A 17,351-nucleotide genomic window follows, 5' to 3' on the forward strand; every position below is an offset into this window, starting at 1 on the left:
TCAGAGCACAGAGATTTTCATGCTTGTTAATAACATCTTTTCATACTAATAAAAGGAAAAGTAAATTGAAGCTCATTGTTCTAGATGATTTTCTCATTTTGTGATCTCACTCCCTCATTTTCACCCTTCTTCTTCCTGTGTTTATTTAGTACCTTTGCAGATCCAGACAGTACATATTGTTTGCAGAATATTTTCTTGAAATATTTGCCTGTCCAGACTATAGAGTAAGAAAACCTTGATTCCAGATTGCTTTTCCTGGCAGCTACTGGAAGATATGGAATAAAAAATAACAACAAATAAATCTTAGAATCTGAAAAAAGAGCGAGGATGACTTTTAAAATTTCATTCCAGGAAACCCTATCTAAAAATGGAGGAAAACAGTTTAGAAAAGGAAATTAATCTTACCAAATTATAAGCCCTCATAGAATTTTTACTGCTCTCTAACAAAAAATATGGTGTATTTGAGGGCCAGCTTTGTCGTTCTTACAATATAGTATGAGAGCCATTAATCCTCTAGAAGACAACAAGCATCCCAGTCTGCCCATTTCTCTGGAATTCTGTTTGGCAGGAATCAGATCTATTTTTACTCCATATTCAAACACTGTCTGTGCATCATGGCCATAAATTCATGTCTTTTTGAGTCAAATTCCCTTTGGCTTCAGTAGCCACTTTTTGGGCCACAAGTGAGGAAGGATTAACAAAGGATTTGTCAGAGATTAGTAATAGATCAGTCCGTGTTGACTAGAGGTTTTGAAAGGTTCAAGTTCACAAGAATGGGGGAGGATAGTGGAGAGTGGCATTGAGAAGATGGGCAGCATGCTGTCTGAGCATATCCACAGCAGCAGATAGTGTAATCTCATTTGCTGCATTAACTAACACAGGGAAAGTTGCTGAGAGATACATCTGAGAAGAGGAACACGAAAACAAAATAGTGTTACCAATGAAGTCCACTGAAATTATAGTGGTGTGGTCTCCCACACAGGAGCACATCTCTGAGTTGTGGACTCAGACACAGGCTCAGCGTCCTCCGAACTGAGTCCTTGGCCTAAGGTAGGTTAAGAGGAGGAATAGAGCAGAAGCCTAAATGTTGTCTCAAGGTCTAACAAATAGTGAGAGTGAACAGGATCTCTCTGCTTCATAGACTTGAACAAGTTAAAGGACTCCTAGTCAAGAAAGCCAGAATAGCAACACCACTGGCATCTATTTCATCACAAGGACTGCAGCATTTCTCTGAGCAGTGCCCTTTCTTAGTTGCAACATATTAAGTATTTGTGTGGCTGGGAATTTCTCAATCAATGCAAAAATATGGTATATTAGTGACTACTGGAGCTTTTGGCAAGTTTATAATTCTGCTGTTCTATGAGTTTAAACAATTTTAGTCTGAATTTAATTAGCTTCTGCTTTCAGACATTAAATTTCTCTTCCTTTGACAGTTCTCCTCTGTTAGCAGCCGTATTTCACTTAGTACCATGGATATTTCTTTGTGATACAAGTTAACCCCATAATGAAGGAACAGACCTCTGGAGCTGAAACTGAAACAGGAGCCCTTTATCAAGGATTCTTCCAGTGCTTACCTTTTTATCTCTGATACCGAAGGAAATGTATTGCTTTAAGAATGTCTGAGAACATGACAAAGAATAAGGTCTTTTTTAGCCTGTTGGGTGCAATTTCTTCAGTAATTCATATGGCCGTACCTGCTGCTTCCTGAGAGAGCCAATGGGTCCAGATTCTTCCAAACTTGCAGTTAAGTGTCTGTATCTGGTGTTCATTTTGGCTAAGTCTCCCAGCGGACATAGCTAATAACTGTATATTATGCTGGATGCTAGTTTGGGTCCAAGTGTTTGCATGTTAAGTCAAAAACAAAATTCTCAAAATGTGATTATAGAAGATGCAGAAGATGGAGTTTCTTCAGCAGTTGTCCAAATCTTAATCCTATTTTTTCGTTCCTTGCTCAAGTTCTTTCAGCTAAGTTGGATTCTATTAAAGAACCTTCAGTACTTGCGTCGGGAACTTTTGATACAAACATCCCAAACCATCTGCTCTCTAATCTTGTGGTTCTTTAACTGGTGAAAACTTGTGGACACTGCCCAAATGAAAATACATAGATGATTTAGTGCATTTGGACACCTTAAAGAATTTGCCTTTCCTAGAGGTGATTCACATTTACATTTGTTTTTCTTCTCAGAGCTATGGAACATGTTTGACAGACTTTATATGAACCCCCTAAGAAACTGTTTGTTTTGGCTATTATGATGCTTAATCCTTCCCACACTGGGAGTCTTGTGAATTCTTTACTAGAGGGTATATGTCAAGTTTTTTTGTATTCTCTCAGGATAATGCAAGCTGACAAGTAAGCAGGGACATGATAAATCTAGACTTGAGGTCTTTTTCATGGTAGGGGAAGAAGGAGCTAGAACTGTTTTTGCAGAGAGGAGTAAATCTCAGTGATAATTTGTTCAAGCAAAGTATCAGGCAGCGTAGCTCAGAATGAGTTTATTCTGAGCTTGATAATTTTAAGAAAGTTGCCATGAAACTTTACTATCTCTCTTTTTTTTTTTTTTTTTTTTTTTTTTTTTTTTTTTGATTGCAGTAACCCTTTCCCCCTCCTATCATTTCTCTGTCTTCTCTTCCTGCTCTAGAAATTTTTCTTTAGTGTTGTTTGGCTGTAAAACATCTCTTTCCCATTCTCCTTCATCCACCTTTCATGTCTTTTACAGCTCTCTTTCACGTCATCTTGTGTTCAAACCTCTTGTGGTGTTCAAAGCCTCTGCCCTCCTCCCTCAAATACCTCAAATATCTGTCCTTCTGCAACCTCTCCCTGAAAACCCACTTCTATCACTGTGTCCATAAGAAAAGGATTGAGATCAGCCATGAGATGGTAAATAGGACCTGCTGATATTTCTGAAGCTGAAGTGACTGGCATGCAGAGATTTAGCTTAGATAAACTCCTGCTTTTATGACTGCTATCTTCTCCACAAAGCTCCCTTGTATTATCTACTTGAAAAAGTTGATTCTATTTTCCTATGCAAAAAAAATCTCTGAAACTGAGACACAGTCTGCTTTAAAATTTTATACTCTGGAAGAAAAAAAACTTACTTTACCTCACCAGAATTGTCCCTGTGAATATTTGGAGCTGAAGCATTTCAGCTGAGACTTAACTTCTCCATCTGGCTGTGACACTGGATGAACAACTTTGCTACATATGAACAATATATGTATATATACACATAGTAGTATGCTGTATTACATTGTATCAGCCTCAAAAGCCACTGATTTTTTCCTTTTACATTCCTGTTCTGTGTACCATGTCCCTGGCCACAGTGTGCTTGCAGAGCCACACTCTGGCAAATCCAGCAGCAATTGTGTTTTCACATCACAAAGGCTAAAACTTCCATTGATGTCATGGGAGTTTGGTGTGGGATTCCAGCATAGGATGCACAGGAGGAGAGATAAGAAGGCACCTGATAAGAATTCACATGCCTGATAAGAGTACTGCCTCATAGACAGAAGAGCAGCATTTTCACCTTAATTATCAGTCACCTTTTTTTGTGACTCAATGAAGGATGCTCCATTGTAATAGAACATCAACACAGGCACCTAGGAACTGCCTGAAGTCCCATGGAAAATGGCACTGATACCATCTTTAAAGTATTCGTCTCCCCTCTGCTGTGAATTTTAAATAAAGCACTCAGCAAGCAAGGGAATATTGAAAAACACAGTGATCAAACACAGTTCTTGGTGATAATCTCCAACAAACTAGTTCAGTGCTGAGCAAGAAACCAAGAAGAATCTTTGGAAAGGATTTACTTTTTTAGTACATGCCTTAAAAATAAATTGCAATATTTCAGCTTGTGTGACAGAAATGTGGAGGTTTTTTCGCAAGGCAGTGGTGATAACAATAGGCTTATTAATACTAAAATCCAAGCTATATAATTATAATAAAACCGTTGAGTCTCATTTCTTTTATATAGATGGCAGTATGCAAATAGGGAGCCATCCGCCTTGATAGCTGCAGAAGCTATGAAATCCTTATTTGAAGAATTTCAATCCATTTTTCCTATAACATTCAGTGCTCAGAGTCAGAAAAGAAGCTTCCCCCCTCCTCCCCTCTTCTTTCTCAATATAACAATGCATTTTAAACTGCTCCAAAATTGCAAAGCTATTTCACAGTTTCACAGAGAGAAAATGGCTTGAGGGAACCATTTGCTTTTTTATGCCTGGAACATCAAAATAAAATACCAAATGGGAAAATGAATTCTGTTGTATAAAGGATGGGAGCAAGTCAGGAAGAGCTTTGTGGTAGAGGATGAGTTGTCTCAGGAGCCTGAGGAGGATTGCAGAGCCTAGCAAGGGCCCTCAGAAGTAGGCACAGATACATTGAGGATTCCTGAATATGGCAGGAGACCTTACAGGAACCCACAGCTCTTTGTCCCTTGTTCATTTAGGGACATGTTCTTCATGGTCCCCATCACAAGAGAAAGGAAGGCTATGTGGGATGTTAGAGACCTCAGTGATGTAAAAATCAGTAGACTTTTGTGGTATCTGTGCTCATAAAATAGAACATTCTAGAAAAATCCATTCTCTTTAAGGCTTTGGTACACCTTTGGGGATATTTGTGAGTGATGATCCCTGCTTTAAGCAACAAACCATCAAGAAACGCTAAACTTTGTTGACAACTTTATGAGGTGTATTGCTCCAAATTAAAAAGCAGCTAATAAGCTTTTCTCTCAGTGTCTTCAGTGGAAATCAGGATATGTTCAAATGACTAAAAAATGGGTACGTTCTCAGCAAAGTGGAAATGAAATCAAACTAGAAATTAATTTCAGAATTAATGAAAATTTTGACAAAGCATTCACTGATGACCTGATATTCATGCATTAACCAGTGGGGATGTCTCGGAACTTGGCTGCATCTTTGAATTCAGGCGCTGTACAGTGGCCAGGCTGAGATCTGTTTTGTATTCTCTTGCTTAGCCAGAGGCTTCTTCAGTGGAATTTGAATGTTGTTCTTCTCCAACATCCAGCACATGTAGTTCAACACTCTAGAGTGACCTTGGGCAAAGTACTTCGTGTCTGTACTTTTCCTTTCTCTTCTGTGCAGGTTGCAGGAGAACCTGAGCACTGTAGTCAAGGGCACTACATAACTTTGAGTACCATGAACAACATGTAAATGTCCTCTTCTCTGACAGCTGAAGAGAGTTGTTCAAAGACTTACAGCATTTTCATAGTTATCTTCACCTCTTGATAGCCAAAGCCATCCTGGACAAGGGAAGGAAGTGTTCCTACTAAGGCACAGCACTTCTTCACCTGCAGGGTTTTTTGCTACACTTCCAAAGGTATTGAAATGCCTTTCCTGGGGTGCGTGATTTATCCTCAGGGACAGGGTGATTAGCTTTATCATAAATTCATGGAATTTGGGAGCTTTGGGAATACAAGATAGAATTCTAGAACTGAAATCTTAAAGGTGATTGAAGTGAAAAGGAATTGGTTACATACAACCTCAAGTAGCTCTGAAAAGCTGTGACTGCATTATTCCTATGTGGCTCCTCATGTAGTAGGGAAAGAATTACACTTGTACCTGAAAGAAGTTTAGAGACATTCATAGGGTTTGTTTTCCCTTTGAGGGCATAAACCTGGTCTACACAGGGACAGATTTTGTGGTATAGCTGTACCTACAGGCCTGGTTTATGAAGATTTATGTTTTTACTGGCAAGATATTTTGACTGTTCATTTAGCATTAACTCCCTGAATGCTGGTTTTTATTGCTAGTGATGAAAGTAGTTTCAGATGTTCTAAACAGATCATGGCAACAGGTCTTGGTGGTATAGATTAATAAAATCAAATCATGCTTTATATTTACACCTAAATACATATTTCCATTTGAGCATATTTCTGTATATTCATTACTTCTTGTACATATTGTTATATATAAAACTTTCTATGCATTTCATTCTGTGTGAATATGTATTTATATAAATCGATGCCAACATGCATTAGAGAATTAAATACCCAGTGTTCAGTGCCATCCCTTAACATTAGGACTCCCTGCTTAGTATCCATATTTTACTAAAAAGTCCAGTTAGAAATAAAATGGCTTTTTCACTCATGCAGGCAGAAATGTCCTTCAGATGTGCTTGAATTTAGGCCACCAGATCTTCAAAAGCACCAGACAGGAGCACTGGGTCCCAGAACAAAATGATTGTCACAGTTTGGTTCCCCTAAACAGAATAGACCTTCTCACATCACATAACATAGAAGGTGAAAGATGCAGGAAACCAGAAAAATTGTAACTGTTTCCCTGCTGCAAATGACATTTTCTCTAAAGAATATTTTTTTTTCCTTTAAGGAGAAAAATTAATTAAAAGAAACCTAAAAAACCCTAACCCCTTGGTTTAACAAGTTGAATACTGCCATGTCATTTAAGCTTCATGTGAACTATTTTTTGGACTACAAGTGAACAGGACAAAAAATATCAGAAAGCCTATCAGTTGTCTTGTTTTTCCCCACTGAGCTCTAGCTCTCATAGGAAGTCCAGATTAGGTTTAGTGACTCCTCTTCTTAATGATTTATTGAGGAACCTATCTTCAGAAATCCTGACTTAGTTTACCATTTGTCAATACAAAAACACATCAATGCTTGAAAAGATTGAGGTAGGTATATACAGGAGATGGTACAAGCCTGACTTTACTTTGGATTCTGCAGGTAAAAGTTGAGCCTCCCAATTTTGGACTGCAGAAGTCAGAAGTCTTCAGGAGTCAGAAATAATCCGTCTAACTGATGAATTGAATCTGAATTCCTAGAAAACTTGAAGAGTTCAGGAAGAAATGCTGCTAAATGCTGTGTTTTGAGTGGGGGAATTTCTGAGCTTCAAAGAAAAGGGACAAGAAGAGAAACAGATAAAGGGGGACAAGTAATTTTCAAGGGGAAGGAGATAAGGGAGAAGGTGGTTGAGTTTCAGGACTGTGGTAACTGAATTGATTGGAAAAAAGGAAATCACGAAGATATAGTTCATACATATTTTACTCCAGATACATGAGGAAAAAGGGAAGTAAAAGATTTGCACTGCAACATTCATCCTGGCTCCACACTGCCAGTGTGAGACTGACCTTGAAAGCTGCTACTTCATGGTAAAAGGGGCTCAATATTGATTTTTGCATTCAAGGTGGCAGGATGTTTTTCAATTTGGTATCAGGATTTCAAATAGCTGCAGTTCTTCACGAGCATTTAGGAGTACCTAACACAAAGAAAACAGATATGAGGAGTTAATAAAGATCGCAGCCCACTTCTAGATACTTTACATTTTTTTTTCTCCTTTGCATGCAGGCATTCCTGTGCAGTCCTTCTAAACTACATTCTGATGGTCAAATTGAGCTGTCCCTCAAAAGTGAGTTTTTACATTCATGTGTATTTTACAGACATATTTTCACTGTTTTACAGCAGACATGACTGTTACTTACAATTTCATGGTCCAGTTCAAAACTGAACCTGGCTGATGACATTTTTTTAGAACCACGAGCTTGCTTTGGTGAAATTCAGCTTCATAATAACAAATTAGTATAACAAAACTTAGTGCTCTGGGGTTCATCACATAGTCAACATCCAAATGAGCTACCAGTAAGAGTCAGTCTTAGTTCATTATTTAGTTAAAGTAACCAAAGAGGAATGAGGAAAAAAAATATGTCTATATACCTACTGCAGTTAAGCATTTTTGAATGTAGATTTTGCTAAATCTTCCCAATCCTTTTGCTCTTTCCCTTTCTACCCTCCAAAAGACAACACATCTAGTTGCCTTAGGAAGAGATCATGTATCAGATTTACAAAATAAACTAGAGACAAATTTCCTGTGAGGTATGGCTGGGGAGACTCTATTGAAAACCTGATACCATCACAACTTTAAAGTCTGTATCCAAAATATACACACAAAGGCAGGTGAGGATTACAGTGCAAATGAGGAATCACAGGTGGGACATCTTTCATCAAGGCAGCGACGGAGCATAAAGCCAAGGCTTCGTCTGTTCTTGCATTTCTTAAACTGAGTAATGCCACGGGCTCATGTTCCTCCACTGGTGGAACCTTTCTCCAAGCTAGAAGGAACAGTACAGAGATTCCCAGCTGTATTTTGTCTTCTCAGCATACTCCAGTGCTTCTCCTTTCCTGCTTAAACCTCTGCATGTATCGAGAAGCAGCCAGCAGACTGCTGCTATCAGCAGTGCTGCCTTAAAGGCTGTCTCATCCCACCGAGGTGAATATCAAACTACACAAGCGGGATGTAACAGGAATACATCTGTGAACACATCCCTGCTTGCTCTGAGCAGGTACACACTGTTCTCCTCATTATCCCTGCTAACCAGGCTGGCTTCTGCAGCTAGACCTGCCTCTCTGAAATGTCAGATGTGGAGGAGCAGCAGTGCCAGCAGCCCAGGCGCTGGCTTTGTCAGTACTCCTGCCGCAGTCTGGAAGAAACTCCTTCTTAAAGAAAGCACCACAAGTCTAAGGAGACTCTCTAAGAGTCTGCAGAGATGGGAGGAGGAGGAGGAAGAGACCTGTCTGGATGAACTGTAGCAGTTCTGGGGTTGCAACCCCTGGGCTCTATGCACTTTTTGGCTCTTGACCTGGCTCTGGCAAAATCACTTGAGGCCTCAATGCATGGATTTTCTCTTGCTGTCCTTAAGCTCACATCAGGCACATCAAAAGCCCACCTTGTCTCCTGTCTGTCTCTGACAGTAGCCACGTGTCAGCACTTAGGGAGGTGTTCGAAAACAGGGCAGAAATGCCATGGTGTTTCCCAAATATTCTTCCACTCCTTTGCTGGTCAGATTATAAATTCTTTAGGATAGTGGTAATCTTACCCTGTGTTTTTTTACAACAGGATTCCAGTCAATTTTGAAGCCAGGTAGTGTTTGTATCATATAAAAAATAATATTAATTCATGGCCTGTGACTGGTAACTGGAGATGGGTTGACAGCAACATGTTTATTGCTGCTGCTTTCAGACAGACTGGGAGAGTCGTTCCCATGCTCTGAACAGTTTACTGCTCCATCCCCATTGCAGGGATTAACACAGACACTGCCAGCAATAACCCACTGAGAGTCTAAAAGTGTTACAGATGATAAGTGTATAACAGGAAAGTCAATTATCAGCTAGTAGATCCTGGTGTTACCTTCCAAGGCACTGAATTATGGCCTGCCACTTGCCTTTTGCAGGTCACCTTTCACAGTGTTACAGACCCACATTAAAATGACTTGTGACTAACAACCGAGCAGGGCTTAGTGCCTCTTTATCACTCTGCAGTGAAAGGAAGGTCTACTCTTTAATATTGCAGAAAAGACTTTGTGACTGGGACTTCAGACTGGCTACAGAAGATTTGCATCACTAAAAAGAATTGCTTGGTTTGTGTTTTGACACAATTCAGCTCACTGTTTACATTATTCACAAGCCTGACAAAATCTATTTTTTTATAAAGATCTTTTGTATGGTTTTGTTTTAGTTTTTTGTTTTTCACACACACTATGGTAAATGCTTGCTCTGGTCTGGTACCTGCTCAGACTACCCTTTCTAATATAAATGCTGTTATTAAAATATCTAAAGAATTGGGGATTTCTACAATGCATTTTAAAAAGTAGGTCAGTGGCACAGTTTCCATAGGAGATACATTTTTTTAAAAGGTAAAAAAAAAATAAATATATAAATATGACCACAAAAAAGGAAGAAACTGAGAATTGCATGCTCAGGGAAATTTCCCTTGGAAGTAGGCAGCTTGTTTGGGATCCCTACAGCTGTGTTTATGCTGTTTAAAAAAACCCATAAACAACAAAAGCCCAAAACCCAAAACCAAAAACAGAGAAAAAAAACTTATTGAGACTTAATTAACACCTAAAGGACAAGTATCTATAGCCTAAAGGACAAAACCAAGAAGCTCACATCCTCATTCCTATCTTATCCAGAGCTGATTTGTTTTGGTGAGTTCCAGCAGGAGTGATCAAAACTAAAACCATGTAACACCAACAGCCAAACAATGTTAGCAACGGGTGAGTCAGCTGGAGCTCAGCCCCTGGCCCCAGTAGTGTAAGAGGCTTGACGTTATACTTGGGACAAGACTTGCATTCACATAGAATACAAAGAATCTGGGGCATGTTCCATCTTCGAATCACAGAATTGTTTAGATTGGAAAAGACCTTTATGGTCATCAAGTCCATCCATTAACACAGCACTGCCAAGTCCACCATTAAACCATGTCCCCAGGTACCACATTTACCTCCAGGCATGGTGACTCCACCACTTCCTTGGGTAGCCTGTTCCAGTGCTTTGCAGCACTTTTGGTCAAAATAATTTTCCTAATAAACAATCTAAACTTCCCCTGGTGCAACTGGAAACTATTTCCTCTTGTCCTGTCACTTGTTGTCTAGAACCTCCACCTGTCTAAAACCTCCTTTCAGGTAGTTGTAGTTAATACTACAACATCCGAGTGAGGTCACCCTGAGCCTCCTTTTCTCCAGGCTGAACACCCCAGCTCCTTCAGCTGCTTCTTATCAGACTTGTGCTCCAGAATTTTCATCAGCTCCATTGCCCTTCTCTGGACTCACTTCAGTACCTCCATGTCTTTCTTCTGGTGAGGGGCCAAAAACAACACAGGATTCAAGGTGCAGCCTGACCAGTGATGAGTATGGGGGGAAAAGCCAGATGCAAGTCATCATCCCCCACTGACTCTCTGACTCACTAAGTGTGAAAGCATCACTCAGTTTAGTGCACAACCTTTAGCAAGGGCTGCACACCATGAGTCAGCTACAGCAGCCCTGAAGAGGCCAAGAAGTACTACAGAGTGTTCCTCTCTGAGTCACAATTTCCTCCATGCCTGGCTCTTTCCTACAGCTAAAGTTGTGTTATTTGGTAATAATCCACATCTCATGTTCCCCATGTACATAACCAAGACGTGTTGAGGGAGAACTCAGGTTCTGCTCAGGCATGCTCCCCTCTGCCTGAAGCAAGTAGGAATGAAGCAAAGCAGCTGTGATATAAGATTGGGATTCACCTAAGATTCCAAAAAACAGAGGGCAGAAATACTGTGTCAAGCAGAGCTAAAGCAGACATACAAACAACTGCTCAAGGGAAAAAACAAAACAAATGCATGTACTTCAGGTCAATTAAAATGCCTTAATTCTTGTAGAATTTCTAAACTTTTTTTGAAAAATAATATTACAAATAACCTAGAGAAAATTTATGATCTAAGACTTTCTTTGCAAAAAAAGGTTGCCGCTTATCAATTTATAGATCTGGTGACCATATACCACCAGATTTGGTTGCTTCTTTTTTATTTGTCAATTATATAGTTAAGGATCACAACCAAAACTGAATTTTTGAAGAAAATGGACCAAGTTGCAAAGACCTGGCAAAACTACAAAAATTTATAAAGTGAAATGACCTGCTGAACAACTGAAAATTGCTTCATTGGACAAATTGAATATTTCATCTATCACATATACATTAAAACATTGACTTAATTTTGAGACAGTGGGTGGTTTTGACTCACAGAAAACATTAACCAGGCCTTTTTCATAGTATTCACTGTCCTGCTGCTAAGTGGTCACACAGAGTTGCCCAAATAACTCAGATTGCTGTATAACACTTCCCCACAAATTCTAATTTGCAAACATCTTCAGGATTTTCTGAAAGTAAAGGTCCTGCAGTGATGTATATTGTTAATATCATTGCATTCACAAACTGTGTTCTAAAACTGCTTAATGGTGTTCTTTTAATCCATTGGAAGAATTACTGTTGATCCTCAACTAAATATCAAGTTAAGAATATTCTAGTCTTTTTTTTTTTTCCTGGAATGGAGTTATTGTTTCATATCATCCTGGAAGAATGGCAAGAAAAGACAAAAAACCACACACAGTGACAATCCAAGTCAATTGCTTGGTGCACCATTTATAGGCTGACCTTAAATCAGTGTGGGCAGTAGATTATTGGGGAAGTACTTTCTGGATTTATCAGCCTGGGGTGGCAAATTTTAAAATCTTACCAGAGGCCATGTAGCATGAATTGTGAAGAAAGTGTATCCATGACAGAACTGAATGCATTCATGTAATCTGTCTACAATCTGAAGGTGTTTTATTTATGTGCCTGCTCCTAAATGTCAAATTAATGAGTCTCTAGTGATGGAGATTAGTGTAACTCATGTCCAGCATGTAATTTATACAGCAAACCCATCCTGCTTGATAGAGTTCCCAACCCAGGAAGGTATCTTTCCCTTCTACCAGCTTGGTATGCAAAACCTGGATCTGGAAAATGTAGTTCTCCTGTTCTCATTATAATGCTCTATTGGCACGAACTGCATTCTGATGTGGAAAAAAAAAAGTCATTATTAGCAATGAACCTTACTAGCAATGGACTGGTAATTTATTTAATCAATGTGATGGTCTTCCCTTCACTCCATGTTGCCTAACAAAATGCCAGCATGAAGTGAACCCTCTAGTTACAAGTAAGTAGTGGATGGAGACCATCCCTTCCTTAGGCCTGGAAAATGCATCCAGCTCTGACTGTCGCTGAAGCAAATGGTCAGAATGTTTTAAGACTGAATTAGGAAGCATCTTTAAAATGAGTCCAAAGCCACTTGTCTTGTGTGCCATTTTGGTCTTCATCTTGTATTAGACAAATATCTCTCTAGACTTCAGGACGAACAGATGGATCTATCTGACTGCATCTTATTGGCAACCATTTGCATCCAAGCCTAATCAGATTTGATTACAAGACTAGCTCTGGTTAAAGCCCAAGCTCCCCACCTGGGGTACTGCATTGAGTTCTGGTGTCCCCAGATAAGACAGAGACAGACCTGTTGCGCCAGGTCCATAGGAGACTGTGAAAATGTGAAAATGCTCAGAGGACGGAAGCACCTCTGTTATGGAGGCAGGCTGAGGGAGTTGGGGTTGTTCAGAGAAGGGGAGGCTCCAGGAAGACCTTAGAGTACCTTCTAGTGCCTAAAAGGGCTACAAGAGAGCTGGAGTGGGACTATTGAAAAGGACACAGAGGACGAGGAGTAACAGCACTTGAAGATTAGACATTGAAAAGCAAGTCTTTCCTGTGAGGATGGAGAAGCACTGGCACAGGCTGCCTAAAGAAGTTGTGGCTGCGTCCCTGAGAAACCTGGTCTAGTGGAAGGTGTCCCTGCCCATGGCCTGGGGCTTGGAATTAGATGGTTCACAAGGGTATGGAAGCAGTTACTTCTGCTTCTGTATCTCTCATACTCAAGAGAGGAAGGAATATAATTTGTCATAGCCTGATGAAGGAAGGTCAGTGAGGAAGATGAGTGAGAAAGGTGAAGTGAGGAAGGCTTCCACTCAGGAATAACAGAAATTTGAAGAGGGCTTTCAGCCCCTTAAGCAATAGGAGCGGATCCAGTCATCTAAATTAGTGACTTAAGGTCCTGAGGAAGCAAAGAGGGCAGAGAAATGCCCTCTTCTAGTATGAGTAAAGTCTGCCAGGGGCTGTAGTTTGTTCTGCTATGGAGATGACATGACTAAATAGAAACGGAAGCTGTACTGTAATTTCTTGTGAGAGTAGTTAGACCACCATTAGAAAAATTCCATGGAAAAAACAGGAGAAGGATTAGACTGACTCCTTTTCCATTTTCCTGGCTTCATTCTGAGCCTGTCATTTTGCACTTCTGCAACATAACCCAAGTGTCACATCCATCAGACCTGCCCTTCTGCGCTGCAAATTTGCCAAAGACAGGATAACAGTGTAAAGTAGCCTCCACTGTTATTCCATCCCTATTATTATAATTATTTTGTGTAATGTGCAAAAAAACAGTCTAAATTACTATTTACCATCTTTACATGGATCATATGGCAGCTTCTGTCTCCCTAGAAAGAGCTCCTTGGTAAGTGGTAAGCCTTCAAAATGAAAAAAACAAAGTCTTCTCATATGCATTGAGATTTTCATTGTGGAGAATCAGGAGAGTCAATTTGCCTTCAGTCATTTATTACCATAACGCATTGCAGCACTCAAGTGGGTCAAGCTAATGTTATCACTGAGCATTGTGATGGGAAGGAAAGTTTGTGCTGGTTTTGTGTCCCAGAGGCTTTTAGGAGACAAAAGCAAATCAGCTAAAGAAATAAAATAATATGCTGATGATTTTTTTTTTTTTTTTTTAGCTGAGGGTCACTACATCTGGCAGATGTTATGAGAGCTTTGTTTTTTCTTTTTCTTGAGCAGCACAGTGAATTTTGCTTGGAGGAAGCCAAGTGAATCCAGGGCAACTTGATTAGAACAAATGAAATAGGCTTTGCGTATGATGGAAATTTGCCCCAGTCCTTAGCGGCAAAGAGCACAAAATCTCATGGGCTTGTGCAGGTTAAAGTCTGAAGAGAAGGCTGCAGCCACTTGCAAGCTATTTAAATACCCTACATTATTTACAGCTATTTTGCGTTCTTTTTCTGTGGTGGAATTCTGAATCCTTCACTTGAATCACTCAATATTCACAGCAGCATAACAAGGATCCATAGTCTGTCATGTTTGCAGCATGATGGGATGTAAACCACCATTGCCTGTCCAGATCAAACAAGGTCAGATTAATAAAAAACAAATCAATCTGTTATTGTTTAATGTGTTGCTCACTGTGACTTGCATACGTGACTGACCAAGAGAAGCACATCATGTTGTGTGCAAGTCATTTTAGGTAAAGATGGCTCATCAGGGATGAGACAGTTAAGGGGTCTGCACATTTTTGAGAGGAAGACAGAAAAAAAATGCAATTGACCTTCCTGGGAAGAATTGAAGTCAAAAATATAACAAGGTAATGAGGTATTTATTAAAAATACTCTTTCGCACTTTCATAGGTCTGCTCATATGACAGATGACAGCCAGCTAATCCTCCTATGCACTTTGCAAAGTGGTTATGTAAGTGCTGTCCCCGTTTTGTAGGTGGGGAAAGAAAGGCTGGAAAAAAAGCCCCAATCATTCTCATAGCAACAGAGAGAATTCATGCAAGAGCTGGAGTCTGCAGGAATTTTACTTTTCCCTTTGTGTTACTGTTATATGTACACGATGTTCCCTTAGTGGTGACTTCTGAGCTCTGTTTTTGTCTCATTCTTTCTTCTCTCTGTCTTAAGTGACCTGTTTTTATCTTTTTTAATGTGAAGAGAGGCTCAGCAGCATCTCTTGTTTGTGTGCATACAGAGGCTTAGAGTAGCACTTCAAATGTGGGGCATCTGTTGCTGTAACCCTTCACTGGCCATTCACTTTCTAAAAAATGACCAGCTTTGTTTGCCTGGAAAATCATCAAAGGGGTCTGTAAGAAAGGGAAACCACAAAGCTGGACAAACTGATCATGTAAAAGTGCATCTTGTACTGGGGATTTTCTTAAAGTCTTGGAAGTTATGCAGTTTTTCAGAAATTAACTCTGTAAGTTTAAGAAAAATCATAGTATCTTTTTCTGTCACTTCTACAGTTTTCTCTCTCCCCCTTCATGTGTTTATTTCATCTGAAGAAGATTTTCTTGACCAAAATCCTGTTGCTCACTGCTCCTTGTAGCAAGATGTAAACAGCATGCTGGCATCTTTAAAGGTTTTGTGAGTCTTTATTCTGCAAGTGTGAGGAGTGAGGCAGAGCAAAGGAGGCTGTTATACACTGCTGTCCTGGTGCAAATGAGGAATTCGCAACCAGCCCACGTGCATTTGATTCTTCATCACAGCTTCCAGAGAGGGCTCATGCTTTGTGCAGGGATTTGCTTACCTGTTTACATAAGGCTTCACCACCTTTTTAGATCCCACCTTCACACATGGGATTATCCAGCTAGATGAACTGTAAGCTCAGAAGAGTTTTCTAGGCATAACATGTCTTATCATCCAGCCACATACCTTCATAAATCCTCTTTTGTTTAATCAAGTCCTATCATAGGCTGTGGTTTAGCTTAGGAACCTATTTGGGGAGGCATCATGTATAGGAAGGGTGTCAGATACATGCTCCCTGCCAAAGTGCTTTTGAACTTATCTGTCCTGTGTAGCTAATGGGACAGAGCTCTGGGTTGCTTCACTTTTAAAGATAAAGATAAAAACTGGCTCTGATTTCTTAGAACAAGCATATGAGGTGCTGGGAACTTGCCATGACTTCCACCAAGCCTGGGAGTCAAGTGGCTCCCAGGTGGCTGCACTTGGAGCTGGATATGAAAAAAGTTCTTGGCAAAACCTGCCTGCCCAGCCTTCAAGAACAGTGCACAAGCCTCATTTTTTTCTCATAGGTGTTAGTTTGGTGTTGAAAGAGAAACATGAAACAGGTAGCTTGGGGTTGCTTTGTGTTGATCAAAGATTTGGATGGATCTTCAAACATCCCAAATCTTGAAAGTGCATTTCTGCAGCTTGATCTAATGCTTGCAATTAAATTAGGTAGATCTGGTGCCCCAGTGCTGTAAATGTAGAAGCCAACACTGTTACGCAGGTGTAGAACTGGCATTAGAGCAGAACTCAGTAAGCTTTATATGAGGCATTAGGCAAATCCCTATTTAACAGGTAACAGTTCTGAATTTTCAGCCGACAAGTAAGAAAAAATTTAAGGCCTGACATCCAGACCTAAGAGTTTTTCTTCTGACGTTTGCTGTTTAAAGGCTCTATCTGCTCCTTGTGCCAGCCAGAGAGGAAATAAGCTCTGTCCTATTCACATGCTTTCGTCCTGCCTCTGCAGTGTTTTGTTCTCCAAGGACTAATTGCCAGTGTGATCCAAGCAAGAAAAGGAAACTTTCTGCAAACTCTGCTATCTCATCACAAACTAGCCTTGGGGTAAAACTGTAGCCTGGAATATACTGAAGAGCTCAGGTACCTGACACAGGCATTCACTGCTATATGAGATGCCACAAGATGTTCTAAAAGGTGGACATGAGATGGGCAACAAGCTGTGGGATAACCCAGGAGATCTGAATCAGAACTAGAAGCCCCTACTGAGGCAAGTGAGTAACTCCTTTGGAGTTTTGCAGTTGAGCTCATAAATGCTAAGATTATTTTTTTCTCTGGATATGGATCCTGTAAATATGTGGCAGAAAGTATAAATATATGGCATAAAATCTGACTTTCATATAGAAGCAAATTTATTTTGGACTCTGTAGTTTTGGAAGAATTTCATCATTATCCTCAGCCAGTGTGGGAAAGGCAGGATGGGGTCTGAGTGGAGGGATGGTTTTGTGAAGCTGATGGAGGGTGTTGAGTTAATACCCCCAGTCCCCCCAGACTGCTGTCTGGCACCTCATTCATCTGAAGACCTCTGAGCATATAAGGTCTGTGATAAACAAAGGCGGTCTGTCTTGTTCCTCTGGGTTTCCAGTGGCTTATTAAAGATTGGATTGTTTAATGTTATCCTTTAACAGAG

General features: G+C 40.0%; 1 protein-coding gene across 24 annotated transcripts in view; it reads left to right on the forward strand.

The window, feature by feature from the left end:
- TENM4 (teneurin transmembrane protein 4) overlaps positions 1-17,351 on the forward strand; it is a 1,559,611-nt gene that overhangs the window by 1,124,411 nt on the left and 417,849 nt on the right. For 2 of the 24 annotated variants that reach the window (XM_064409695.1, XM_064409698.1), the window contains one exon: positions 7,323-7,383. The exons of the other annotated variants lie outside the window; for them this stretch is intronic. The gene's annotated coding sequence lies outside the window, so the exon portion shown is untranslated. The remainder of the gene's footprint in view (positions 1-7,322; positions 7,384-17,351) is intronic. 24 annotated transcript variants of the gene reach the window in all.

The sequence above is a fragment of the Passer domesticus genome, chromosome 2 (assembly GCF_036417665.1).
Source record: "Passer domesticus isolate bPasDom1 chromosome 2, bPasDom1.hap1, whole genome shotgun sequence".
NCBI classification, from domain to species: domain Eukaryota; kingdom Metazoa; phylum Chordata; class Aves; order Passeriformes; family Passeridae; genus Passer; species Passer domesticus.